Source organism: Falco cherrug, chromosome Z (genome assembly GCF_023634085.1).
Source record: "Falco cherrug isolate bFalChe1 chromosome Z, bFalChe1.pri, whole genome shotgun sequence".
NCBI lineage: Eukaryota > Metazoa > Chordata > Aves > Falconiformes > Falconidae > Falco > Falco cherrug.
The window spans coordinates 53,634,270-53,661,947 of record NC_073720.1 but is presented as its reverse complement, the minus strand read 5'-3'; positions in this window follow the sequence as shown (position 1 = coordinate 53,661,947).

The window sequence follows — 27,678 nt, the reverse complement described above, 5'->3', positions numbered from 1 at the left end:
ACGCAGGCACACCTTGGAAAATCGCCTATCGAGCATTAATTCAGTGTGAACGAAAGAATGTCAGTCTGCCTTCCATTACACTACATACACAGAGAGTGCTGACAGTTTAAGATGCGAATAGAAAATAGCTACTCTGATTTTAATTCACAACCTGTTGAAGTCCCAACTAACTTTCATGTATGATGTGGATCAGGCGCCTCTAGCAAAAGCTGAAAGCCAGCATATTCCAGAGTTGGTTTTTCCAAACATTCAGAAGCATTTGTGCAATGTAGCCAGCTGAGAGGCCAGTGCAGCTTCAAAATAGAGGCAGACAATACAATCAATATAGACATGATCCAAAGCTATTGTGTTGCCCGTGGCTGTCGGAAAACTACTGACTGCCAAAGAAATGAACTTGAAATTGAAACATTTATGATTTTATGATTATATCTCAAATGCTGGCAAAACTGTGGGCCTTGGGCAGAGTCCCTCAGGGTAAGAAGCAAGTTTAATCTTCAGTCAACATAATTTTAGCCATGGAAAAAACAACCTCAAATACGGCTTGCAAAACTACCAAAAGCTGGCCTAGTAATTACTGGTTCAGACTATTTATAAAGAATAAGCAGTTGGCCTTTTGGAAATATTGCTAGAATGTGTACTGCACAAGAAGCAGGGAATTTATGTCCTTGAAGATAAGTATCATCTGGAAATAACTGTTATTACAACAGCTGTATGACAACCAGTGAAGAATTTTCTATAGTGTGAATGTCGTGCAGCTATGGGTCTGCAAAACACAGATAGCTGACAACACTAACTATTTTTAACAAGGAGGATATGCAATACAGCATGAATGCTGACATCAGCTATCTGAATTTGCAGAAGCAGTTCAAAAGGCCCCAGACCCCATTCTTTGTTTGAAAGACCATATTTGTATCAAAAAATTATTTTTGCGTCTGCTGTTGACTGCCACAAAAGATGGCACTGCTGTTGAAGGCAATTTGTGGGGTTTTTTAACTTAGCAACTTGATGGGGAGCAGTGATCTTGTACAACTAGAACACTGAAGTCACCACTGGTTACTTATATAATTTTACTGGGATTCATACGAATTATTTTTCTTTTTGTAATATTGTTGCAGCTCCTAAACATTGTTCAAAGTCTTGCAAACAAGTTCCCATAAAAATTCCCAAACCAAGAAGTAAAGTTCACAAAAGGACCCAGACTACAGTTTGGGGGTTTATCTATTTCTTTAAAAGTTATTGATATTTTTAAAACCCTAAACCCCACCAACAAATCAGATAAACAGTCCCATGATTTCATGTCGCAAAATGTGAAAGCTGGAAGGTTGCAAAATGGAGGAATGCAGAGAGAATTGCTCCTCTCTCATATCAGAACATGCAAACTTCTAAACAGTCCTGAAAAAAAATACCTGACAAACATGCCCAAGGGCCTGGCTCTACATGTCTTCTCAGAGGACAGGGTGGGATTTTGCAGAACAAGGGTGTCAGTGACACCAGCCTACAGAGGACAGGATACATCATATGCTCCAGGCTCTGTCTGTTTGGGGACTTTTTCTAGTGCAGCTACTCTGTACTTGCTCTGCTAGGCACTGATGTATCAGAATCAAAGGATTTTATTCTGAATTAACCAGAATAAGATCTCTCTGAATAAAGAATCAACTATTTGTTAATTGCAAAGAACTTAAATGTTTTAAATGCACACCCTATTTTAATCCTGACTCCTCCGTCCTCCTCCATCTACCAAGCAAGCTGGGTCTCGGAAACCAAAAATGTAGCTGCAGCCCCATGCTTTCTGTGCTTTTCCTGGGGAAAAAAGAGAAATCTAAAAGATACTGCAGCACTGACAGCTGCAGCAGATTTGCTATGCTAAAAAAACCCCAAACACTAAAACAAAATATGACAAGTGGGTAGGGAATATTTTCACAGAAATACATCCTAAATTGCACAGTACAATCTGTATGATGTCACTTGAGTTATTGAAGGTGATGCTCAGTTAAGTGCATAATACAGTGTGTTACAGTGTGTAATAGCACTTCTGGGCTGCAGTTATTCTGAAAAAGCAGCTAGGGAGAAGTCTCAGACTGTAGTAGCTGCTGAAGCAAGAAGTTGCCCCTTCAGTACATATAGCAAAGTAGAGAATATGTTAAAATTGGTTTCCAAATGGGTGGAGAATATGTTAACATTCAATTTCAGATAAACATATTACCTAATTTTATGGCCTTTCATAACAACCTACAATGAAGTGCTTTAACCAATGTTTAATAACATTCTACTGTTAAGGCTTTTGTGTCAACCGTTATCCACCATTTGCAGACTTGAGCTGGCATCTTGGGGTCCACATTTAGAGGAACTGGCAGGCCAACTGGAAAAAGTCCAGAGGCAAATAACAAGAATGACTTGAGGTCAGGAAAATACCACTGACTCGGGGAAAGAGGGGATGAACTTACATTCTTTAGAAACAAAAAGAAATGCTTTCTTTTGAAAGGAAGAGACATGAAAAGATATTTCCACAACTTCTCTGCACCTGTAGCAGGTGGGACAGGCAGTCATGGTCCTAAGTGGCAGTGAGGTCAGACGACGGAGAAGCTTTGCGGCAGTGCAATTTTCCTTGGGGGCACTGCGGGGAGCCAGCCCTGCCACTAGAGGTCTGTCAGGTGAGTGAGAAGAACACATTACAAAGTGACCTTTGGATAAAACCATGAGTGACACAACCTGTCAGCACCCTGTCCGGGTGCATTTGACATGTGCCACGGCCAAGCGACAGAACTGCTCACTAACTCGCTGCACCAAACCACCAAACTACATGTTTACTGCAGATTCTCTGTACTATCTTCAATGCCAAAAAAAAGGAGACTAAGCTGCTGCAAAATACAGCAAACTGGGCAATTTTGATGGTGAGGGGTTACAAGGGTCTGTTATTCCTTTACCTTACTGCTTGCAGAGGAAGGATTTGATGCAGAGCCAGGGAATGCAAGAAACACAAATTGTGCTATGACACAGCCTCCAAGAAAGACTCATACCCAGCTTTGTGCTGTGAGGGCTCAATAGGTCTGGCAGTTCCTCTTGCCCTGCCTGTTTTCCAGGGGAGTTCCTCTACCCTCATTTGGTGACTATGTGTACTTTTCCCATAGACATTCCCCCCACGTTACACATTTCTAGTGAGCTAGAAAATGTCATCAGAAACTGCTTGTCTTTTACTGTGCAGAAGTGTCACACACTTCCACAAGCAACGAAACGAGATGGATGTGGTTTCTGCCTCCTGCCAGCCACTCACTACCCTGCTGTGCAGTGCGTAGGTGCCCCCTCTCTCCTGAAAGCCTCAGCTTCCAGCAGCATTACCCTTCCGTGCTCGTGTTGGTAACATAAGTGCCTCCACCTTTCCTCCACCCACTTGGAACGTCAAAGGGCTGCCTAGAAAAGGTCAATGCAAATCTAACTGCACGCCCTCTCTTTTCAAGAGAATGACATGAGCAAATATTTCATAATCCAAGCTTGAATTACTTTACAAATAATTACACCTACCTCTGATAATTCTTTGGGGTCAGCGCACAGACATTTCTGCACAGTTAACTGTTACTCTAAAGCACTCATTTTAGAATGTATTTAGGATGCTGCCAAGAAGCAGAAGCAAAGACATTTTCTCAAGATGGAACATGCATGGATTTCATTCCCCTCATGCACTATTGGGAAGTCCCTGAGCAGCAGATGGGGCTTGCAGGCTGCTTCTTCCAGTAGATTTTACATCACTAAGTATGGTTAAGCTATTTCCCCGTCTGTTGTCTCTCTACCACCTTCAGCTCCTGGTGACAGAAAGTACAAAGATGCAATCTATGATTTTTCTCCATGCCACCAACATAGTTAAATCATCCTTAAGCTTTTCAAACAGAGCTTGACTTTGCTTCATTAGTTCAGCACTTCCCTAATGTTATAAAAGTTCGGAATAGCTATAATTGGCACTGAAGTCCACAGTTATAAATGGAACTAAATGTCAGTCACCATGAACAAGGTAATGAGTTATTGTAGCCAGTTTTTATACAACAGGTACCAATGCAGTGGAATGGAGATGCAAAATAGTTTTACACAGTACAAAGAAGCACAAAGCATAGGGCACATAGACATAGGCAGTAGTCCCATAACTGAGACACCCAAGAGGGATGTCCTGCAGCCTACCCAATTTCCTCAGCTTAACCAAAAGATGTGAGAAAAGCAAGGCACTACAAAGCAAATATCTTGGCAGATTCCAGGGTAATTAATATGAAGAGACAGCATAAAGTGAGATGCATGCATTATATTTACATGCAAACACACAGATCTCTTATAGGAGGGATTCTCAGCAGCTGTTCACATCACTTTTACAATATTCTCATTAAAATGTGACAAGCAAGTGACAGCAAAGGCTTATAAGAAAGGGTGGTGGGTACCACTGCTGTTCAATACTCAGGCACTACTAATCTAATGGATTATCCATGAGGTCAGATTAAAGTTTTATGCATAAATCCATGTGTATCCACACAAATACATTTTAAAGGGGCTTATTTCCACCATGTGCTGGGCACTGTCCCAGCCGCCCAGATCCATAGGCCTACTCCAGACAATACGATGAACTCAAGGAATCTGAAGACAAGCAAGATCTGACAAGAATGACTTGAGCTGCTGCTGGGAACTCTTGTTTTCTGACCAGTTTAGGCGTTACAGACTTTGCAAGGGGAGACAATGTATGAGGCAAGGCTAAACTCCAGAGGTAACTTCCCATATCCTCTGTCTTTCCCAGTGTGTCTTAGATTAAAAACACACATGAACTTAAAGAAAATGAAGTACAAAAGAAGAACAAATCAAAAGAAGATGGATGCCTTTAGATCCCTGGATCCTACCCTAAAACTTCAGTCCTTTCACACCAGACCCTGGGACCTACTGCATTTTGCCTCGAGACACTCCATGAATCAGCTGTTGAAAGAAAAGTAATTGCTCAAAGGCAAGAAAAGCACGGGGGAAAAGTCAAGCTCAGACTATGTAACTGAGAGAGCCTTGACTTCAGCGCAGCACGCTTCAACACTCTTTTCCATTTTTACCACTGGTTTCTGGGTGATGCCAGAAATACAAGCAGCTCCAAGCAGGCTTTGCCCTCTCCTCACTGTTTTGCCAAGGAACATGGTACAAGAGTTTCGCTCCTTGCCATGTTCTCTTTTTTCACACACAAGAATTAATCCTCTCAGCACACCTAATGCTGTATCTCATGCTTTGGAAATTACACAAGAGTAACAGGGAGCAAGAAAATAAAATAAGGCAGCACCTTGAAAACTTGGCAGAAAAAGAAAAGGTTTCTAGTGCTCAATTATCTGCAACAGTTTGTTAGCTACTGCTTTCTTCAGGTCCAGTCCCATTCAGTGCAAGTAACAGATGCTGCTTCTTCACCATTTATTCACTCCTCTGGAAAAAATGTTAGTGCTGCTTTGACAATTGGCAGCCACAAGCTGCCTGGAAGAAACTGGCAGTATTGAGAGCAACACCTCGCCGCCCCCCCCCCCCCCCCCCCCCCCCCCCTTCCTTTTCCTCAGGTGTTACAAGCACGAGGAGGTTGGAGTAGCTGCTGCTGCTGCAGGGTTTGCCACAGCTGGCCAACAGTATATTCCCATGCTGCTTACCTGCCCTCTGTATGAGAGCAAAGAGTGGGAACAGGGAGTCTGGAGTCCCTAGCACGCCACTGATGTACCATGCTTGCCCACATTCTCCTTTTCTGTGCCAAAACCATGCTCATTGCCTTCTGAAAGTTAACACACCCTAACACAAGATAGCTGCATGGGAATTTCTAAACCTGGCTTTTCATCCAAGGTCAATTGTGCTTGATCCTATATACCACTTGGGCTGTCACAGCTTTAGGGGAATTTCTGTTTGCCTTTTTGCTAGAAGTTATGAGCAATAGTAGCAGTGCCAAGTATCACCTGGCTGTGGTCCCTGGCCTGGCACTGCTAACACCATGCTGGCATGCAATCAACCACCAGAAGCAAAACTGAGCTCACAGGCACAGAAGGGCAGGGCTTTGTGCTCCCTCTTGCAGAAGCTGTGGTACTTGCATGGTGCTTTATGCTTCTCTAATTATCCCACTACCAGCTGGCTATGCTTCGTTTGTCTGCACTCTCCACAACAGCACTGGAGCAGTTCTGGCAAGGCACGAAATAAGAGCACCACGTTTTTACTATGTGACTCATGTCAAATGGGATCGGCTACAGATTCAGTCTCTATCCAGTTAAGTAATTAATTTTTTCCAGTTGCTTTCTCCTCCAGCTGCCAAACGATGATCTGCAGCCCACGACACACTCCTGGCTGTCTCCTCTCCCTGCCTGCACCAGTGAATATGGCACTGCATGCTGGAAGAGCCTTGCATTGGCAGAAGGTGACTAACATGCCCATCATCGCTGGTTTCCTTTCTAGTTCTCAAGTTTTTCCCAAGGAAGTGGCATCTGTTAAGGAGGGGAGGAACATGCTTTGTGCAACACAATAACCCTCTGCATTGCTTGAGAGGGTGTTGTAAGGGAAACAGGAGATGACTAGGCAGCACCAGCTACAGTTTATAGTGCTCCGGGTTTTCTGCCAGTGCTTTCACTGCCCTTCTCTTGTTACAATGCCCCATGGCAGACAAACCATAAGGGATTTCTTGGTGCTACCACAGAGGTGAAGAATATTGCATTACACCCTCTCCACCTCTGGTTTTTGGAAGGTACACTAAAAGGTAAAACTACACAGAAAAATCTGTATCAATAACTTTCCTCTACGTCAAGCGTTTCCAACACTAGTAGGACACAAAGCAGGCCCTTAAGAAAAGTGATTATTGCCCTGCAGTGTTTTTCTCCTTGCAGTGTTTTGCTCTGATCTGGGGAATGCAGGACCAGCATATATGGACTGCTGAAAATGGGTTTGCTGCTTGCAATTTGTTCCTTGATATCTTGTGAAAAGCCCTCCCTGACCATGTACCTCAAGAGAGCTGAGGACTCCTCCAAAGATAATGGGGGAAACAATGGGAAGCTGTAACAGCTGTGGCAAGACCTGCAGGTAGTTCATTCATCATAAGATGAATTATGCCAGGACACTGCAAAGTGCTCTTGTTATTTTGTTGTCATGACCAGGTATTGATTGCCATCAGCTCTGTATCAGCTCGATGTTGAATGCTGCCTCTTTTGTCCATAAAGAAAAGCTGGCTGTGCCAGTTGCTGTTGCTAAGCATTTGCCTTGCTCTATAAATTTCTGCACAGTCAACGATCTTTTATTTGATGTACCAGTAGTAAATGTGCTAAGAACAGAGGAAGAAACAAACATTTTAAACTCCATGCAATAAAAAACCCTGTAATTCTGAACATCACTGTAACATACATCATAATAATAATGAAATATAGTATTTTTGTTTCACACGTGTGCTGATATTAAACATTGAACAGCAAATTCCGGGAACTCTTGTACTTGTGGCAGCAGTGATAGCCAAGATTACATTTTATGTAAGGAGGACTAGTAAATAATCCCAGGCCCATGAAAACAGAGATGTTGAAAAGCAAATGTGATAGTTTGGAGGGACCAGATGATGACTTAAAAACCATTACTTTACTGATTTTCTTGTATTTTTAAAGAATTGTGGTGGTAGTGCTAGTCGTTTAAGACTGCAGAAACACTGCTACCAAAGGGGAGGTAGAAATAGTTTCATTATGAATTGTAAGACAGTTCTCATTCTGTCAGCACCTCTTTCTCAATGAAACTGTGGAGGTGATGAGTCCTTTGAAAATCTTTCCCCCAAAGCAGGAGGGTGGAAGCAGGATCCCTACTGTATTACTATATAAAATGCATGCCATTTAACCACACTGGAGTGATGTTGGAATGGGAACACATTTTCTCCATCCCATCAAATCTATTATTGTATTAATAATTGGATTTGCTTTAATATATTGTATCTACCTCTTCTGCAAGTCCTAGTAGATGTCTTCAGATGCAACACCCTTTATAAACAAAAGACTCTACATGACTACCTAGGGAAGACTATCACGGGGCTTTTTGACTTGGAAACAAGAGGTACACCTTTTGGTATGCCCCCCTTTACGCAGGAACCAGAACCTGAACAAGGGCAGCAGGAGAGCAAGATTTCTCCCTAGCATCTCTGAAGACAGCTCCAGCCCAGCCTGCGGAGACAGCTTGTCAGATGATAACACATTCAGTGTTAAAATACTCTTGAATTGCCCATGAACGAAACATTGCTTCAGATTTCCTTCCTCCATGTGCATTGAAGAGCTGTGCCACAAAGTACTGCAGAATATAGCCCTAATGAGCTGTATCTTCTTTAAGATTTCAAAATTCTTGACTTTTTTGTTGTTTCTGAGTGTTTCATTGTGCACACTGATTATCAAGTTATATTTTTACCTTTCTTGGAGCCTGTGGAATAGGGTATGTAAGTAACCTGGGGAACTTCACTTGCTCCTTCTCTTTGTCCTAAGGTCTGATGGCTTCTAGCAGTCCCATACATCCTTCTGGCTACCAAACTGAACACCGTGGGACAGCAGCAGGGAAGCAGTCAAAGCACATGCTTAGAAACAAAAGACCTTCATTCCATCTCTGCCCATCATGTGCAATCACAACTCTCTCTTCCCGCCTTACAGTCTTCACAAAAGCAATGGTTTCTCACTATGTATAGTGTCGGGCATAACACATACCCAATCTCACATGGGCTCCGTAGATCTAACCATTTTTTTCTTTCAAAAGTTCCTATCGATGTGAGTCTAATGCAGCTGGATAGAGAAAGTCAGCCTCCAAGAGGACAAAATGAGAATTACCCCATATTGTTGCTGGGGTGACATAGAGCAGGGCTAACCTGGAAAAAGTCTTGATAAAAGTATGCACTGTAAATATAAAATAAATACATAAATAATATATATTCAGTTTTCCAGGTCTCAGAAAATAAATAGAGGGCCAGATACGTTGCAGTGATAGAAATATATTAATTTTTCAGCATTTGACAATGACTGGGCAGATGACATTCCTGTTTGCTGACTCTCCTGAACCTGGAACAATACTGGCCTCAGATGGATTATCCCTGAAGTTTTCCAGTAACAGAAACCTACCTCCTACACTACAAACACCTCACTGCAGTATTTAGAACATGCAGCAACTAGATTTAAAACAAAACTAAACTAAACCAACCAAAATAAACCAACAATACGAACAAACAAGAAAACCCAAAAAAACTAAACCCAAACCCTGAAATACACAGAGTTAAGACCAAGAGTTAATCTGAAGCTTGAAAGCAGGGCAATGTACTAATTTTTAATTTTCCTCACCCACCCTCTTACCTCTAAACCCAGCTGTCTCCAGCTAACAAAACTCATAAACAAAATAGTTGCACTGTGACCAGGGTGAAGTAAAAAGACAGTGGCTTCAGAAACACATATTTATTAGCTTTCACAGTGAAGAGCTATATCTTCTTATTTTACTCTGGAAGCATGATTCAGGCTCCTAGGTGAACAGTGTCTCCAAGGGGTGAGGATGAGGCACACTGGTTCCAGTCTGCAGAAGTTCTCCTGGTCAGCATTCAACTTCTCTTGTTTTGGGGGACTGTAAGTTAGTGCTGACTGACTCTAAGAGCAAACCATGTCACAGGGGGAATGTGTTGTGGAAGCAAGGCATAATCTTGGTTTTGACAGGCACTCAAGCTTCTCTCTATTCTTGGGCTGGAACTTAGACACCGGCCCTCCCTCCCCCAGGACACAATGATGTCTGAGCATGGATATAACTATTTTGTGGTACAGAGATGTCTGTGCTCAAATGCCTGCTTCTCCAGAGGCAGTTGTGCTGGAAGGCCATGCAGGCATCTCCGAGCAAACTGCCTACAAGTCAGTTGAGCTGGGAAGCAGTGTGCCCTATGATCTTGCAGTCTGGACTTAGCAGCTGCACTTTTCACTTCCTTGGACCCTGGTGCTGCATTTCATCTACAGAAAAACATGCCTTCAGGAGTGCCAGAGGCCAGTCCTCCTTGATCTCTGCATTTATTTTGTCCCTGTCCCCTTTCACTCGCTCCCTCTCTGGGAAAGCAACAGGCTCTTTCATCCCCTAATTTTCCCTTCTTTCCTGGCTAATGCACTGTCCTTGCAAAGGTCTTTTCTCTCAGGCAGGAGGCTTCTGCTGACCAGCTGCAGCAGAGCTGGTGAAGGTCCAACATACTTCTAGATTTCCTCCCCTTAGTACCGCCCTTTCCCTTTCCACTCCACCCAGTCTTCTCCAAGGTGCTTGTCAGGCATGAGGTTAGCCTGCTTCTGGCTCCCACTCAGCTGAACCTCCCTCTCCCTGTAGCAGATGTCTCTGAGATGCGAAGGTCCTAAGGAAGAACATGATTGAAATTCAGGATATTCTTAAACAGCTTGCCAAAGCCACCTGCACTTCCCAAACTCAGAAATTTCCATTGCATTTGCCCTTGCAATGAGTTTAAGGACAGTTTTGCTGCTGTGGGAATCCTGGAATATGACATTTCAGATGCTTTTCAGTGGTGTGCACAGTTTTATGATCAAGAGATAATGGTAAACAGGGAATTTTCAGAAGGGGGTACTGGTTAGAAATGGTTACAAAATCAACCCTCACTCCAGTGACAGCATTCCTGTGCAAATTTTCTCTGTGGTAACTTATTGCAAATTTCTTAACTCTGAGTCTAATGCTGTACACTCCTTGACTGAATGCTTCAGCCAACAAAAATACATTTGTAGCAGATGTTAGCAAAGGTGCCAAAACCTCAGGCATGTTCATGTAACCCAAAGTACAAAAAAACTTCTAGCCTGGGATAAATGATGCACTTACAAGAAGAAAAAGACATGACCCAAAGGATTAACCCGGTTTCAGTTTGCATTGTAGACTCAGAATGCCGACTGGAAGAGTTAAGCAGATTGTCCCAGTCCATTTCCAAGCACACACGGGCACATCTTGAAGTAAAATTTCTCAAGAGGTCAGAAGTAATTTCTAGGTTGTTCTGGGTTGCACAGTAAATGCTATTCTCAGAGCAAGACATGGGAATACAGGCCAGAGGCCCTTCTAAAAGCTGTCCAGCCCATGCTGCTCTACAGAACACACCGTCACCAATTAATTGCTCTAATGAGAATGTGTTGTGCCCTCATGCGCAATGATCCTTCACACTGCTGCATGCAAGACCAACTTCCCCAGAGTGCTCACCACCTGACAGCTTCCTCTATGACACTCCCAGAGGATCTTTTAAAATTACACTAGGAAATTTGACAATCCAGATCCTTCTTTCCACATCTAAAGGGGAAGAAGGCCATAACTCTCACCATTTGAGGCCTCATAGCTGCAGGAACAGCTTCACCTGGGGCCGTGTGAAGACTGGCATACCAGCATTACAGCATTCCTATGGGAATGCTGTCCCTATGGCCTGGGACTTTACCACAACACTGGTGCTGCACAAAGAGTGTCCCTGCTGAAACTCAGCTTGGGAACTCTATGTGGCTCAGAGCCTAGAAAATGGTAGGAGAAAGAGAAACCAAGTGCAAACCATCCACTCTCCAAGCTCATTCTGCATCCAAACAACAGTGATTCTCCAGATTGCTGTAGAATGGTAGAATGTAGAAACTCTCTCTTCTTTTAGCATTGTCTGATGAAGAAAGGAAGAAAACTGTTTCCTCCCTGGACTGCCTTAAGACCGAACAAGGCCATGAGAATTGTTTTAGAACCTAAGTGATGATGGACACTAAGCACACAAAGATCCTGAAGCCCCTATGAAAGGTTAATTCTTGGCAAGTTGTGAAAAAATTGTTTAGATTGTACCTCAGAGGACTGCAAAGCTTTCTTAAGACAGTGCCATCTTCAGAAGGACTCCTGTGGTTAGTAAATATCCAACTGGTATGCATGAAATCAGGTCTATACCTGCAGGTAAGCACGTGGAATCTCAGTTCATTTTTATTAAACTGGCAATGATGTCACTTTTCTTTTCAGAACAATATGCACCAACATATTTGAAGGATTGAAACAGGGAAGGGGAGGCACCCTTATGTTTGTGCCATGGATTTCCAAAATTTTGAACAATGTTCTCACATAGTCCATTACTTCGACAACCCATAAGGATAAGCCCCAGCTGATGAAGCTAAAGGCAGTCCACAAATACTCTGATTCTTACTGTATTTCTAGCTCAGAATCACTACACACTGGAGATGTCTTTGAAGGTTTTATCCCATTTTAAAACTTACTCTGATTCAAAGTTCTTCACTAGCCAAGTTTGGCTCTGACAGAAGTACCTTATTAAATTTAAGGCTGGTGACTGCAACCATAGACAGTGAAAATCATGGAAGGTGGAAGGGCCAGGGAGTGCAAAATATGTGTTCTTAATTACTGCTTCATTTGTAACACATAGCTAACTTTGCTCGTTGACATTTTCCTAGTGCTGTGTGCTCAGTATACCATACTCTCTTCAGCAGTTTTGAGCCAATTTGAGAAGAGCAAGGGAATTTTTTACTACACTGAACATATTTTTGCACTGGTATTTCTCTAGACAATTACTTGGTCATATATTTCCCACCTCTTACTTGAGAAAATTGCTTTTATTTAAAAAATAGGATTTGATCCTCCTTGGAGGAAGAATTGCAGGACTTTGATGTATCATGCCTAATACAGAAGCTTCGCTGGACTTAAATCCCGCCACATGCCTTTGAGTTTCAAACTGGGAACATCACCAGTTCAGAAACTAAGGTACGAAGCAACCTGTACAACCAACTGTCTGGTCTGCTGCATACAAAGGTCATCAGCATCACTGACTTCATACCTAGGCACAGGGAAATTCAGGGCTTTCTCTCCCCAAGACACTCAGCTACAACATAGGGATGCCAAAGGACAGGGGGATCACCTCACCTCTGGCCATCCGTTTTCTCACAGCACTCCATCTATGTGCAAAAGTAAAACGTGCCCAGTCACTTGTAGAGCTGAGGTCCAGGGGCAGGGGTGTCCCCAAGTCATTGTAAGTCGGAGGAAAAGTGAAATGGGGAACAGAACCACCTCAGCTGGAGACTGCACCTGACATGAAACAGTGGATGGAGTGGGACAGCATCTGAGATACCCTACAAAGCATTGCAAAGCTAGTAAGCCTATGCACTTCGAACACTGCACACAATGGAGCAAATTTCTCAGTTTTCATTTATTCCACTGAGGATTTTTGTGTTTATTACAAGCCACTCTGGGGGAAGTAGGGGGAAGAGAGAGCCAGAAGAACACACACAACTCAAGAGCCGGTATTTGTGTTGCTAGGTAATGAATCTGTCAATGTCCAGAAGTGCCACATTTGTATGGCAGCCATCATTAACAGGCACATTGGAAATACCACTTAGTTCTAATTAACAACTGCTTTGGAAAGTATGAATGTCAGTCTGTCTAATAGAAATTTTCACATACATTGTTACTAAATACAGCAGAGGTGTAAGCGTTTCGAGCCTTTTTCTTTGACAAATAGCCATAATTTGACAATTCAGGTGCATTCCATACTTATCTGGGCTGTGGTTCAACATAAAATCTTTTACTGTCATTCATCTGTCCAAAACATCATTTAACAGAAGGGATTTATTGTGGGGTGTTGGAGGAAATGAAATCAGAAGGTCTGCGCTTGCTGAAAAGGTGCTGAATGCCCAATGCCATCACTGAATTTGCCCTGGGCCATGTCAGTACTACAAACCGGCAATTACACCAGCTCTTTGTGATGACAGGCTTTTCAATTCAGAAACTCAAGAAGAATAGAAGGCTTAATTGTTGCTGTAAAACACTTATCTCCAGCAAATTCATTTTTGGTAATCTTTAGCATATAGCAACATCTGAGATCACATATGCCCGGTAGCTGAAGTTTGCTGAAGGTCCAAAATAGTTTAGAGCCCAAAACCCCTTTCACAAGAGAGATTTTCCTCTAGTCACAGCCCAGAAATGAGGCACTTTCACTATCCTCCATTAATTCAGCTGAGGATGTGGGTGGGGGTAGTTTATACTGCTCTTGACAGCTACCTAGGTAAGTCAGCCAGTGAAATCCTAAGCCTGCTGTGAAAAAGAAGATAATGAGGATGGGGAGGGTAATGCCTGAAAAATATCAGGATCTCTAACCAAAGGGGAGATGGAGAAATGGGTACACTGGGGAAAAGAAGCATCAAGAGTGACCTTGCTAAGGAACAGCATGACAACAGAGCAATGTCAAAAGCAATGCCACCTGGCAGCAGCAAGTGGTCTGCATGGGGCAGTTCTGCTTGGCAAAACAGGGCATCCTAAAAGCAAGACAACCTGCTGGCTTCCCTTTTCTGTACGTTCCCTCACCCTGCTTGTTCCAACTGAGAAGTAAATCCAGAACACATGCACCTAACCTGTGACATGAATAAAATACAAGGCCAACTCCAAGTATTCCAGGACAATTTTCAGACCACTTTCTTCTGTAGAAATCGCTATTGTGCTGCTCCTAACCGTGCTCTAAAGGCAGCCCGAGGGAGCCTTTGTTTTGTGAAGCAGCACAGACTAATGACAGCTAGCTGTAAATTCCCTCTCAGCACTGGCTGAGCAGCAGGGTAAGCAGCCCATGCCGAGGTGCTTGCTGCCGTGTTGGGAAGCCTGTAGCCCTGAGCTGCTGACTGAAGCAAACCCAGGTCTGTATGGCCGAGGTCACCTCACCAGCTGAGGCACGCACATGACCTGCCTCTGTGCACAGCACGCCACACAGCCCTCTCTGAGCTATCAGTCTCGGGCACCCTGCCAGGCTGGTAGGATTACTCCATAAGCCAAAAAGAGAGAAGCTCTGACACGCACATTTCCCAGTGCCTGTGGACTGCATTTGTAACCAGGGTGATTCGGGGCGCTCAGGCAGGGGTATCTTGTATCTAATTTTGGGTGGATGTGTTATATATAGTGCCAAGTACTGAAATACCATCCCTTTCAAAGTACCAAGGGGAGACCCAGCAGCTGAGACAGTTTTCAGCAGCAATGCCTTAAAAATCTTACTTTGCACAGTCCTTAAAGATATGGCCAGGAACAGAGAGGGGTTTGACATTTCTGAGCATGGAAGTCGGTAAAACTGTAAACATATAAATCTTCAGAACAGACCTGTGAAATTTCTTAGAGCTTTACAGCTGTAGTACCAGGACAGGGATCACTCCATACTTTTTTTCCCAGAGCTTCGCCTTGTCTCTTTGTACATAATTTTTCTAATGTGTTGAAGGTAAGATTTTTACATCTTAAAAGGACAACAGCAATCTTGAAACAAGTCCTGTTTTGAGGGGGTGGAGGGGTTAGAGTGAAGAAAGTTTTGGGTACTGTGCAGTGCCTCAGGCCACCTCTTAGCCTTTGCAAACACTCATTATTTATTCCATGGCCTATGTCAGTAGTAAATTTTCTACAGCTGGAATGGCACCCTGTGGGACTCAACAGGCTGCAGCAAGCCCTTCACAGAGCCTCCTCCCACCCTTACATGCTCTCTGCGGCCCAAGGCATCCCTGCACAGGGGAAACCTGATTCAGTGCCTCTGCCAGACTATGAAAAGTTAGGATGTATCACAGGCCTCCCATACGTTAATGCCCTGCCATGCTTTCCCCCACCTTTATCGTTCACCCCTCAGACCACCCACTTGCTTCCTGCAATTTCTACATCTTCCTCCTGAAGATTTTTATCTTGCATAATAAAGGTAGAGGCTTTTCAAAGTCAAATCCTCCTCTTAAATACCTGCTCTGTTAACTTTGTTTCCACAGGCAGTCCCCGTTCCGTGTACTTACAGAGATCCAAAAGGCAGGTTTGTCACCTCTCTGCTGTTGGTACTAAATTCACAGGCAGAGTGCCCCATGACAGCCCCCTTCTCTGTTTTCATAGCAGAGGATTTCTTTGCTTTCTGAAGCTGATCCTGATCTATGCTGTGTTTCACACACCAGCTGGACTTTACTCTCCCTCCCCCACCTATTCCCCTTCTCACGGCCATCATTGCTCCTCTCACCAGAGCTACTACCTGGCACAGGGTACAACCACAAGGGCTCAGGGCTCTGCCTCTGACCTCCTCCGTCCTTCACTGGCCACAAGCGTTGCTTTATGGTATTTTCATTGCTACACAAGGCTTCTCACACAGATGAGCACTCTCCACATGCAGCCAGCAGTTGTAGCCATCACTCAAGAGGGCTGAGGCTGCTAGCAACACAGCTGATGTTTTGCAGGTGGATCAGCTCATACTTGTTGAATAACTGTCACCAGGCTTTCACATAAGAAAGATCCATGCGGATCAGGATTCCTCTGCCTTGCCAAATGTCCAAGGCTTGCACTTGGTCTGACTTCTTGTACCCAGCCAGCAAGTCCCCCATCCAAGCAGATCTCTGATACCAGAATGATCCAAGCATGCTTTATACCAAATTGAGGACATGGCAATACAAAGCACTGCAAAAGGAAATTTACCTTTCTGTGTAGCAAACTGCAAATGTACAGCCTTCCTTTCCTTCATGCAAATGCTTGCACTCACACCTACTTGTAGTGAAAAAGTCTGGTGGGTCAGGCACGTGTAAGCTCAGAAACACATGTAGTCTTGAATAGGTTGCTGAACCCATGCTCGTACAGTACTTGATACCTACCAAGTAACTGTGGAAAGAAGACCCAGCACTTAGATGCATAATTCAAGTTTATCACAGCTTTGTTGCTCTGCTGCCAAAGTGGTGGATAAGAAAAAAACTGAATATATGAAAACACAGACCTTGCAAGGGCTGCTTGAGATGGGACAAGCAGATGTTGTAAGGTATGACACATAGGCAGTTAGTGCTCAGCTTTCTTCTGAAGTATGGTGTTCACCACAATGTAGTTAATGATAATATATTACACTGATACAGATACCACTTGAGGACCTCAAGGCATTTATCAGGCAGAAAACCATGAAGCTGCATGAATATGTTTTTTGTCAATTACCCCCTTCTCCAGGCAAAACTTTCTGCTGGTGTAATCCTGCTGAGCTCTGTACGGTCATGTAAGCAACAAATATGACCCTGAATTTACGTAAAGGAACTTAATCAAGAAGACACTGTGGAAAAGTAAATGTACTTGGAATATAATTTCTTTACTATAAACAAGCTGTATGCCTGCAGGCCCATCCTTACACCTCTCCTGATTGCTTGCCATTCTAAATTTTATGTTACAATACAGTATCTGTGGAGTCTGAACTCAGTCTCTATCATCTCAAAGGAGGCACCAGGATGCTCCTGCTTGATCAGCAGAGGCACACAACCTGGTTGCTTAGAGTAGCAGAGCATGGGGATGATGAGCTTCTGTTCCTCCTTTGGTACAGAAGCAGGAATGACAATGATCTTCTGGACATGACAAGCATGGTGCTATTGATTACGATCATCCTCTTGGTTTGCAAGACCACAGAGAAAGAACTCAATGGGATTTTTTTTTAATTTTCTTTCATTTCCAACCTACATCTTCAGTGTGTAAGGAGGTAACACCCAGATCAAAGCACATCGGCAGGGAGTACCACAGGCTGCACAGAAACAGAACATCCTCATATACCACATCTTCTGTTAACAACCCTTAAAAATTCCTGCAACATCTCTGAACTGAGATACAGCCCCACTGGGAAACACTGGTGGACAGTGAGGAGTTTCAAGCAAAACTGACATTTCCACCTAGCTTAACTGTTAGTGCAGCATACACAGCAGAGGTTTCACTAAGCACATCTCTTCTTCACCAGTGTTCATGCAATCGTCTTTTGTCCAAGCGTAGCAGAAATACCCATTTTCTCTATCAGTCATCTCAGACTTAGCACCTCCTTTTTATTTTTTGTCTTCCTTTTGGGAAAACAAAACGAACCAACACACACAAAACAGCTACCAACAGCATACAGCTATGGAATAAATCCGCAGCACTACCTAGCCTTTTAGTTCTGTTTCAGAGATATCAGTCCTGAAAAATTTAATGTTATCAAGGTAGTCAGGGGCATAGAATTTGAGCCAGAAAAGAGGGTGAGGCTGCTAGGCTTGTTTGGTCCTGCAAAGGCAAGGCTGGGGTGCTCTAGTAGCAGCTTACAAATATTTCAAGGGAATTACAAAGAACCCTTGCCATCAGTTGCAGGTGGCGTAACAAGGGGCAACGAATTGCACTTTGGGAGATTCGTGCCAGACAAAAGGAAAACCTGTGAAAGGTGCAAAGGATGATGCAGTCCTGGAGGGACTGACCAGGCAGGTTTTCAAGACTTGGTCAAACAAACGCAAGGATGCCCTGATGTAGTGTTGGGGGTAGTCCTGCTCCACAGGGAAAGCTGGATTCAGTCACCCTCTTTCAAGCCAAAATTGTCACATCTTTCTGCTTTTCCTTACTGAAAAGCCTAGGTATTCTGAGGTATGCAAAGGTTCTTTGAACACTATATCCAACAAATAAGCAATGCTGGACCAGCACTGTGATTTTGTACTGGCAACAAACTCACAGCAGATTTTTCACCATTCCTGCTACAAAGCTGATGAATCCAAGTTGAGCAACACTAGGAGTGACCTCCAGAGGAGCCTAACTTGATTCTCTTCTCCAGACTTGATCAGCTCTTAGATCAGTACACAGTGGGTGACCATGCATATGGTGCACGACAGAGGTATCCTGCCTGTCTCTAATCATTGCCCTGTTTAAAATACAGTAAGCATCAGAGTCCACAAGGAAACAGAAGGGTCTTTTGCTGTCTGTCTGGATCTCAGGTAGAAATCTCACATTGACAGAACCAGTGAAATAGTCTTGGAGAAAGTGCAGAGTGAGGACGAAAGGGAGGAAGAAGGACACAGCTGGTAGACAACTGAAGTGAGGAAGTTCGATCATTAAAGTAAGTTTCTTGATTCTTGTGATAAACTTTAATCTGTTAGACTATCTCACAGAGGTATATCACTTGTCATGATGACAAACGAATGACATTTCCTCCCTTGAGGCCATTTGACTTCATCACATATTTTGACAGCTACATGATTCTGAAGACAACACTTGCCAAGAAATGTCATCATAATTCACAGATATTTTCTTCAGAGATAGGAAAGAAGTAGTTAAGCGAAACTTCAAAAAGAAATTAGAGAGAGAGAAACTACACATGTCCCTGTATTTTTGGATGGAGTTTATTATCATAAAAAATCACAAACTAGAAATTAAACTAAACTTTGCAAAACTGTTTAAAATAAAATTAAGTAAGAAATGCTATTCATTATTTCGATAGCAAGTGAAAAAAAAAAGAAAGAAGACCTTAAGAGGTTTTCAGATTGTTTGGCTGAGTTTTTTTTCTTTTTCCTTGTCTTACAGAATCTAAAATTTCTACTGTTACTGCCAGGAATTTCTCTTATTTTGGGTTAAATTCAGGTGATCTGTACTAAGTAAGTTAAAATGGTATTGACAGCCTGAAGGACAGAGAAAACCTCATGCGACTTCAGATTATTGTATTTCAAGACAAATAACTTTGGAGTTCAGTACAATCTACTGTTTCTTGTGTGCAGTATATCTTCAGCCAGCTGTTCTGTCCTAGCCTATACCTAGTCTGTGACCTTTTCAGGGCAGCATATTCCCAATTTGTCCTAATACCTGCAAGTGAGGTAAGGCCGGTTTGCACTTCTAGCCTTTATAATAATAAAAATATCTCTTCAGAGCTATATTTTGACTTGGAACAATGAAGTAATCAAACTCCATTCACTACCATACTGTTGATGTAAACACATTAATTTACATAGCAAGAAAACAACACTGGAATTACTACTGTGAAGTGAATCACAGCATGCCAGATGTAATTGCTTACTTTTTCAGTATTGTACCCCATGGCCACCCATACCTTGCAGTGTTTTACAGAGTTCATGTTCTGAAGTCAGAAATATTAGACTACTTGATCCTGTCAGATCAGAAAATTCCACCTGAAAAATATGGTCAGTCTCAACAGTTCATTGTCCAAAGCAGTCTAGCCTCACAGAGGGTATTACTCTGCTGCTCTCAAAGGGCGAAATGCTAAGTGTGGAGCAGGCGTAGTCTACCGAGATGTTCACATCATTCACAGCAATTTGTATGTGGGAAGTATAAGGTGGCACTCAGAAAATTATGATCTGTGTTCCACCTGAGCAGTAAGATAGTGTGAAATCCAGTTGTGCAAAAACACTATCTTAAGCCCAAGTAATTATTATTTTAGGTAAAACAGTTTTTAGAATTTTTCTAATTTACCCATTCTGGAATTTCACATCAAATAACTGGGCAGAAAGTCTGACTGCTTATAGACTATTATTGCATTATAAAATATTTCAGATGTTAAGCAATTTCTTTTCGGCTTTACTGCAAAGTCTCTCCTCCTCTACCCCTATGTTTTGGTATTTATCCAATTCATTCATTTTGTGTATTACTACATCCAAGGCATCTTCCATTCTCATCACCTCCAACTTGCTTGCTTCTTTACAGACACAGAATATGACTGTCTTCTAGATTTTTAACTGGTTTTGGGGATTTTCTGATCAGCATTATGAAGCTGATGCAGTAATACACATGTTTTTGAGGCTCTTTTCCTTAGTCCTTCAGAATTTAGGCAGTGGGATATGAAGCTTTCTGGGATCTGGGAGTTTTGGTCGTGGGGGAGGAACAAGAGCGCTGTGGCATGAGACAGAATTGCATGACCACTTAAAATCTTATTGAGGTAGAGCAAATTCCCATGGAAGAGCTGCTTGCTTGAAAAAGCACGCAGATGTTTATGCTGAGATTATGGAGGCAAGGTTTTTCTGTAATTGCTTCTGTCCAGGCACCTGTGCACAAAGCATAAATGAACAAGATGTACACATCAAAATGCCCACAACCTTCACCTAACATTTCTTTTCCAGCAGGAAACCAATTAGACACACAACCCCCCTGCAATATCCCCTGCTGCACAATAGATTTTAAGGAAGGCATTTATGCTTTTGTCTAATGATTCTGCATCTTCATTATGAAATGCATTTTAACTTCCACCTGTCAAATTCCTAGTGTAGGCAGGACAATCATTGCATATTACAGATCATCATATTGGAGACAAATGAGTATTTACTCGGTCAAGCTAAGCTACCATATCATAAAATCGCTTGCCTTCTCCACACACATTAAAGACATTTTTCTAAAAGTAGGAATGTTTTCATTATTGAGGTTTCTAAGTGGAATTTCACAAGGGGAAGAACTGTATGCAAAATCACATTCGTAGCAAAGCAGTTAACATGTTTATTAGAAAAAAAAAATACCTGCCACGTAGTCTGTTTAAAGGCAACACAAATACACTGCTGCTCAAAGGGAAGTGTTTCTTTAAAAATGCATAGAAGCTAGAGATGAATTTTTATGATTGCATCAAGCTGGTCATTAAATGCTGCAGATTAACAGCACAGTGAGATGAAAGACACTCTTGGGCAATATCAGGTGCTGTATTTCTCAGTGTTGCATTTCCCCTAAGTGTTTAATGTTTTCCTGGATATAAAGGCTATTTATCACTTCATGTATGGTTAAAATTAAAGGGCTGGAAACTGTTTTTCCTTTGATTTACCCCAATGCCTCATTCACTGGATGGCTCTGGGCAAGTTGTTTCACTCCCAGGCTATCTGCAAAGGTATAATAACAACACAAATAACACCCACATTACTCCAGCATTGCAGCAGCTTCAGTCATGTGACACTGAGAGACTGCCTTTGATTTCAGTGCATTTTTATGAGTTACACAGAAAGGTAATACGATGCACTATTGCCTGTTCTGCGCTCTTCTGGTATAGCAGTTGAATGAACCTGACAACGTTCCACACATGACCCACATGGAGGATGTCTCAGTCACACACAGAAACCTTCTGTGACTTCAGATCTGCTGTGCAAGGAGCCTACAGAGATACTACCTCAAAGCATCTTAGATACAATGTGGTTTACAAGTAGTAATATGAAATGGCAATTCTCTATTGTCAAACAATGACGTGGAGGTGGTATGTGAAACTGAAGCAAATCTAGAAACTGCAAGTGGCAAAACCAGATTTTGTCTTAGAAACAAAGGAATTGTCACTTGGGTAAGAATCTGAAATTTATTTCTATGGTGCAATGTAACTTTTGATTTGCAGTATGGAAGTCATTTGCACTATGGAAGGCTTTAACAGTGTGAATGAATATGAAACAACATGAATATGATCTTCATATCCCTTGCAGAAGTCCTATTAAATTAGGTCATTCCTATGAATCTCAGTTAACAGCCATGCTAAGGGACTTTCAGACAACAGTAAATACTTAAACTTGTGACTTGCAAAGCAGCAGAAATCAGTGTTACCGATGCCTGTGATTTTACTGAGTATTTCATCACGTTCTCTACAGGTTCTGAACATATGTAAGTAGATGAGAAGTTCAATTTTCATGAAGAAGAAACAAAGCAAGTTTCTAGACTTCCTAGCTGCATAGGAAGGTGAAAGACACAGAAAAGCTGTGACCCATAAGCTCTGAAAGTGGGGAGAAAACTGATAAACTGTGCTGTGCATTTTAAGGTATCTGGTGATTTGGGGGACTCTGAGGTGTTCTGGCAACACTAACAGTTAAAGGGGACTGTGACAGTGTGTGAGTTAAGAACCAATGAAGAAGAAATCCACAAGCTGGCTTAGATCCTCAGACCTGTGAAAGTCTCCTGGAGACAAAAAAAAAAAAAACAAAAACCAGTGCAAATTGGCTGGCATGAAGCTTAACATAGTTTTGGAAGGGGAAAAATTACAGTAAAAAGTTATAATAATGTGCTTTTGCTGTAACCTAAAACCACTAGGCTTGTCCCAAATGTTGCTGATTTCATACTGGGTGTTCAGCTAAACTTGTATACTTTGCAATCAAAAGAAAACTCACAGGTTAAAAAAAAAACAACCAAACTTTTTAAGGAAGAGGCAACATCATAAATCCAAGAAAAACTCATCCAGGGACTGTCTGGCTGGTCTTATAAAATTTCGTCTCAGAAATACACAGCTCAGAAAAACAGAGTGGTCTGAGTGGGGCACAATGTGAATGCTGCTAGCGGTTGTGTAGACGCACATCTAGGTTACCCACAGCAGTCCAGGTTGTCTTCTCATTCTTGAGCCTGTCTCCAGGCTGCTGTGCCTTGGCTTAGCACTAATTTCATTTGGTCATTCAGCCAGCTGCTTGAAAGAAAGTTTCTCAGCCACTGGCTTCCCTGCCATTCCTCATACCTGCCTCGGTCCCTATTTTTGGCCAGTCAACACCTGGGTTTAGGACCATTCAAAATGGTGAGAGGAGACCAAGAGCTCCTTCACCGGGTAAGAAAGTGAAATGACAGGGAAGCCAGATGGGTGAAGTATTCATTCTGGGGTGGAGAATACAATGCACTTATTTACTCTGGCATACATGCCCCCATATCACCCCTCAAGATAAATTCACTGCTCTGTTATAAGATGGGACTTGCATTACTCTAATTTATTTCCATAGTTCGACAGTAAGTAAGAATTTTAGGTTTCACTTTAAGAAGCTTCTTGGCCTTGTAAGTGTGCAGCTTTAAACAGGGAGTACACTTAAGAAACTCAAACCAGAAATCGAAGACAAAAGGATCCAAAAGTTATGCACTCAATCTCCATACATTCAGGAAATTCTAATTCATTGATTTAGTTAACTCAGATCACAGTCAGCACTTTTGCCAAAGCACAACTTCCCAAAGAACTTGGCTTGGTCTTTTTCTAGAGTACACTAAAGTATCCTCTTTTTTCCATTCTCCAGCTATTGTACAAGTCATGGATCAAATTTGTCCCTACAGCAGTTTTACTAATGTGGTACAAAATCCATTGTGAAGAAGCATGCAGGAGGATTATCTATCTGTATTTTCCTTCTAATGGTCACTAAACTTGTAGTCTTATCAGATATAACTCTTTCATATATAAATGATTCCTGCATTAAGTACCTGACATGGCTGGCTTGTGTCTTTACCCCTCTAAGAAACACTGAGGCAGGCTCCTGTGGAAGGCTATACAGAGTACCAATCTCTACCCTTGCTAATGAAACAGAGCAAGGTCTTAAAAAGATTAGTCAGGATGAGTTTGGTGCAATGCTCTGGGTGATGCTCTGTTTGTGTTGAGAAAGGAATGTACTCTGAATAATTAGAAAAGATAAGGTGGGCACCTGAAGGAGATAAGGAGACCATGAGTCAGGAAATCATTGAAAAAAGAAAGTTGAAAGGTTTACTCCACTTAGATCCCACCTATTATGAATAGAATGATTAGGTGTCAAAATCAAATGAATATGTATGGAAAGATGTTGTAACCTCATGAAAACTGTACAAATTACCTGACTTCTTACTGAAAACTTGGGAGCTAGTTTGTCTGGTGGGAATCAGCTAGCTCCCCAGTGTTGCATGAAATAAATACCTTTGCTGCTTAAAGACAAACTTTGTCTCTAAGCAGTTACTCTGTGCCAGTTTGGCATCACTAATCACAGCAGGTGACTGGGAAGCTATCTAATTTAGTATTCAGATCATTTTGGAGCAAAAACGTGCATGCTCTTGAAAATAGCTGGCATGGTCAGCCCATGAGTTCATGAAGCCCTATATTCTGCAGTAGGTGCTGGCGGCATAAGCAGCGTCACACTTCCACATGCTCTTGCTTCCACATGCTGCTTCTCGAGCACATGCTGCAAACTCTCTTGGGTGGAGACAGTTTCACTCTTTATGTGAACAGTACATAGTGCAGTGAGGAGCTGGAGTGTGGTGCAAGCTTCCAGGTGCACAATCTAACACCAAAAGCTCAGCAACAACCCACAAAGGTGATCAGGAGATAGGAATTCATTATTTAAAAAATTAAAAATAAGTCAATGAGAAAGTTTCAAATTATTTATCCATCCATTTGCTTGTTTGAATACATGTAAAAACACTGAAAGTTAAAGATGAGCAACCCAATGTTAATTTTGCAGTTAATGGCATGTTTTGACAATGTGAGCAGCAGGAGCCCCAATGTCCACCATGGAATCAGAAGGCTGCTGGGGGAAGACAAGACTGTGCAGCCAGGTAAATATTCTCATGGCCAGAGTGTGGCAACAAGAATTAGTATGATTTAACAGTACCAGACCTTGTTCTGAGATGAGACCAGCCTCATCTACTGCCTGGGCCATGAAAGACTGTATCAGATGTACATTGTGATAGACAGCTCACCAACCTTGTTCTTCTTAGTTTAGTTATTCCTCAAGTCCACAGCACAGCTGCCCACAGCCCTGTCAAATTTACATGCTGATGCTCTTAGACGTTGTGACCACCCCAAAGGGCATGGAGTGATACGGATGTCCCACCAGGAGTGAACGCAGCACAACAAAACAATAACCCCAACTGGCAGAGGAGCTGCCAGAAACTTACAGAGCAGAATGGAATCTTGAAGAGGTTGTGCCGGGTTGCCTGGAGCCTGTCTATACTGCTAATGCCATCTACTGGCTGAATCATCACCTATCCATGGCTAGTGGGAGCAGCCTGTAGAGGAGTAGGTGCACAGCCTGTATGTAACTCCTTCTTGCTGTGGGAAAGCTGACAGGCTTGGCAACCACGAGGGAGCTGACAGTGGGGAACAACCAGCAAAAGACCAAAGTATGCATGTACAGAGTCCCTTCCTAGCCCTACTCTATTGGCACTAGTAGACGTACTGAGAAATGAAGCTTAGGAGGGATTTTTTCCCCCTCATCTCAAACAGCCTTTCAATGTTCCTTACACAGTCAGCATGGGCCCACTCACAGGATGCAACCCAGCAGAAGTGAAGCTCTCCCATGTTGGAAAACAGTGCACCTGGTTCTGGCACCTGGTATTGGTGCAGAGGCAGCTCGCAGCTCTGGCGATGCTCTTCTGGTTGGTGCTGTAGGTGGCACAGCACAGGCAGCTGGGTGTGCTTCTGGCTGTGGTGATCCCACAGCGGGCTGGTGCAGGGCGGGCAGGGCACTGCTCGTTTCGCTTATTGATGTCCAACACTCAGCCATTTCAAGGAGCTCAGAACTCAGCTCCTGCGGACTGCAAGAAATCCACAGTACAAGCAAGCAACACTGCGACCTGCAGTCAGATCTTAGTACACCAGCTCTCCCAGAAGAGTGGAGAGCCAGAGGAAAGGCAAACTCCCAGGGTAAGCAAATCAGTGTGCACATTTAAGTGCAGCTACTTAGCCAATGTAAAATCTAAATTAGCAGACAATGAAGCACTCCAACAGTGTGGTGGAAGCTAAGGAAAGGCAAAACATCTAAACCTTCTGTTTTTAAGATTACACACACACAAATCACTTATGTTTGCCAGTCAGTTGCACTGAATAAAACTTTGCAACATGATCTGCATCATATCTTGAAAAGCAACAGAGGAGTTCCAGAAACATGGTACTACTGAGATTCTTTTAAAAGTGGGAGTCAATTGTTTTTGAGTATGTGTACCCTAAATTCCATACTGTGGCCCTAACAGTGCTGATGTGGTGTTGTAAGGATTTACAGAAAGTGATACTAACTTCTGCTAGATGGACTGATCTAAACAGATGATACTGCTTAGTTTCTTTGGTTTCCCACCACCACCACCCCTCCCCTCTTCATGCTGTGTGACCTCTTTTGCAGAAAGATAACCTGATGTCAGAGACAAACAATCTTTCCACAGTGTTGCAGAAAGGGTGTCACAGCTGCAGTGGCCTCAGCTGGTACAACCATTTGTCCAAAGACAGTATTACCTCTCCCTACAACTCTGATCTCACTTTCACCAAAGATCCCTTTTTAGGAGCACAACCTGCTAGTGCTGCCTTACCTGGGCCCCATAAACTTCCCACATGAAAATCAAGCTCTAGTCACACATATTAGCTCCAAATGTCTTCAGACCTGGTTGCTCAAGATAATGGCCAGTCCCTTACTGTGAACTACAAGATGTACCATCTGCTAGACTTAAAACAAAAATGCCTTGATTAAAGAAATGCTAGCAAAATCCTGCTAATTAATGAATAATATTGTAACCCTAATTTGCATTGCCTGCAGTTCACTAATTGTGCCCGTCTGTCTTTCTGGTTTTTTTTAATTAAGATGTCAGCTGTATTCTATTACATGTCCCTTTATTCTTGTTCTTATAGAATCTTTAGTTTATTTCAATGATTTCTGAAACACCAAGTTATTGCAAGTTTGGGGGTTTTTTCAGTCACTTTCTTTCCCACAACCTCCCTCCTCATTGAAGTCCAGGACACTGGCTGACGGATTTGTGCATGCGCACAGGAAATCTAGATGCGGTGAGAATAATAAGGAGCAAAGGGAGAAGGAGGCAGCAGAGCTGGTTCTGAGACAGGCATGACCTCAGGAGTACTCCTACTTCCCTTCATGGTTGTCATACTTAACATAAACACATTTGAACTGGATCATCTCTCACAAAACATTTGTAGATCATCATGTCTAGTGGAATTCTGACTGACAGGAGTCTTGGAATGTGAGTTCCCGTGTCAGGCAAACCGTGCTGAATTTGCATTGCAATTTCTGGTGATATGGTGGTGCATCAAGCAATTCTTCACTGCATGCCAATGTTACCATGTTTCATACTGTGTAATAAGGACCCCAGACATTGCCAACAGATGGTTGTAAATAGATAAACCAAAGTTTTGCAAAACTTCCAACAACTTCAACATTATAGTATGTGAGACACGATGCTCAATTAGTATGAATCAAAAGCAATGGTGGTAAGCCACTTTACCACAGGAAATAACCCAAAATCATTGCAATTGTA